Below are 2,602 nucleotides of genomic sequence, written 5' to 3' on the forward strand. Positions count from 1 at the left end.
CGCTGTGGCTCAAGTGGCAGAGTGCTAGCCTTGAGCGGGAAGAAGCCAGGGATGGTGCTGGGGCCCTGAGTCCAAGGCCCAGGATTGGCCAAAAAAAAAAGGAAAAGAGACCCTCTCTTAACTTTATACATCAAATTTCCTGAAAGTCTCTAAATGGCTATAGTTGTTTGCACATCCCTGAACCAATTACTGTGACCAATAATGTGAAGTCTGTTCCTGATCCAACCCAGAATTACCTGAAGAAATAAATGAGAATGAATAAAAAGCCCAATGACATCTGGTTCTTAAAGGCGAAAACCACACGCAGGTGGTTGTGCAATTTAGGACGTGCAAGCAAGCACACAGACGTACAGAAGCAGAATTGGCAGTAATGGTTACAATTCCGGTAGACAAGGTCATATTGATCAGGACACATTCTAGGTTTTCCTTATTGGTTTTTTTTTTTTTAAGAAGACCCACTGACTGAAGTATATTTATTGAAACATTTTCATAGATAATTCATATACTATGGTGCATGGTAAGATTCTTATGACAATCCAACTAGATGGAGGAAGACTAGAATAGTTCAGAAAAGTCTAGCTCTTAAGATCTAGATAAAGCTCAGAGTATTTTAAAATACATTTAAACAAGTGTAATCTCAAGAAAGGAAGCTTTAGAATCAACATAAGTACAATACTTGGAGTTGCCCAAAACAAACAATGCACAGGAACTCTTTAGTTATGTAGTTTACTTGTTGACCATCTGGCTATAGTTCAGTTACTACTGTAAAACTTGTACCTAATAACTTCCAAAATTGCTCTTAAATAAAGACCTTGAGTTGTAGCAATAAACAAAACACAAGATATACTTAAAACAATACTGCAGTTTATCAAAAAACACATAAGAAATTTCAACACTTAATTCTTTGAGTTATAAAAATCAATGATTTGTCTAACTTATAAACAAGTTTTCCATGTAATTATTTGCATAACTCTAGTAATGCTATAAGAAGCAGTAATAAGATCAAAATATTTTAAAAACACTAAAAACATAAAAATACTTAGCCCCATTATTTATCTGTAGGACATGTTCATTTATGCCTATATTCAATATTTATTATATCATGATTGTTCTATTTTAAAAGTCACATCCAAAGGATAAAGCAAAACGACCTATGAATTGCCATTATTTGTTTATTTCTTAGTTTGTGACAATGTCCTTAACTTGTCAATATAGCAAACGAATTTCAACACTGATTGCTATGCAAAAGAACAGAAGATAATCTGCTTTGCAATTAACTTTTTTATAGTTCAACTGCATACAGGCAACATGCTAAATGTGAAAAAATTACTAACTGAACTACAGGTATTAAATACTGAAAAAATTAACCGTTTATTATAATTTATTTTATTTAACAATCTAGGAAGTTTGCAGCTATCAGCAGTTCCAGTGCAATTTCAGGTGCAATTGGGAACTCAGGAATCGCGGTGGAGCTGTTAGTGTCGCGAACCTTGTAGGTAAAATACATGCACACTTTTGATAGCACATGTGAAGGGATCTCTCTCAAATTGACCTCATTGGTTTCATTCTCAGCAAACTGACCCGGGCCACTCCACATGGCTTTTATTGTTCCTGATGTTAGTGTTCTCCTTTTACAATAAATCCGTGACCATGAGAAGATAGTAACTTGACATACACGGCACCAGGGCCTTCCCAGCCGCCATAGGTTTTCTCCTCTCCATCCACTATGTTCTTACACTCTTTTACTTTGGTTCCACAGGAACTTTAGTGGATTCTTGCCAATCCCACCGCTGATGCAGCCACCACAATGGTCTTCCCCAGCGAACCACCACAACCCTTCACCAGAGCCGCCCCCCACCCCCACCCAGCCCCAGCTGCTCACCTCTGGAACAAGTAGAAGGAATTGCTTCCATCCGGTCACAGGCGCTTTCTAGGTTTTCCTCATTGGATGTAAGACCAGAACATGTTCCAGGTTGTTGTGCTCTTCCAAGTTTCATTCCTATTTACCGAATGCTGGTAACCTCATATTTAATTCTCTTACTTTAAGTCTCCATTTCTGGAATTTCCCCATCTCCAAGGGGGCCTTTTGAGGGAAGTCATCAGACTCTGCATAGATGTATAGTCACATACTGAGATATTAACATGAGTGTTAGAGGACGCGAGTTGAACCTACTGTGTTATAACACGGTGCGCTCTGCGTCCTCCCAACTGTGTCCTTTTTACATACGGGATGTATTTTCCCTCATCCCAACAACCTACTCCAGCAGAAACTGGATCACACTAATCTCACCTAAATACTATGCAAATTAAGTTTAATGATTTTTTCTTTTTAGGCAAAATTTCTCTTTTCCTATAAACTTATGAACCCAGATGAATTATCTGCTTTCAAAACATAATGGTGGACTCTGTAATCTTATCTTGAGTATATTGGAAACCGTGTATACTGGTATTAGAACTAGGAAATTGAAACGGAATACCAAAATTTGAGACACAGGGTAAAAAAAGACAAACAACTACAAAAGCAATACTTGCAAAACTGTTTGGTGTAAGAGAACTGAACACCCCATGGGGGGAAAGGGAAAGGGGGAGGAGGGAGGGGGGT

General features: G+C 38.0%; 1 pseudogene; it reads right to left on the reverse strand.

The window, feature by feature from the left end:
* Positions 1-1,390: 1,390 nt before the first annotated feature.
* Positions 1,391-1,764, reverse strand: LOC125364623 (annotated as a pseudogene).
* Between the last annotated feature and the right edge of the window lie 838 nt (positions 1,765-2,602).

This window comes from Perognathus longimembris, chromosome 16, assembly GCF_023159225.1.
Source record: "Perognathus longimembris pacificus isolate PPM17 chromosome 16, ASM2315922v1, whole genome shotgun sequence".
Taxonomy (NCBI): domain Eukaryota; kingdom Metazoa; phylum Chordata; class Mammalia; order Rodentia; family Heteromyidae; genus Perognathus; species Perognathus longimembris.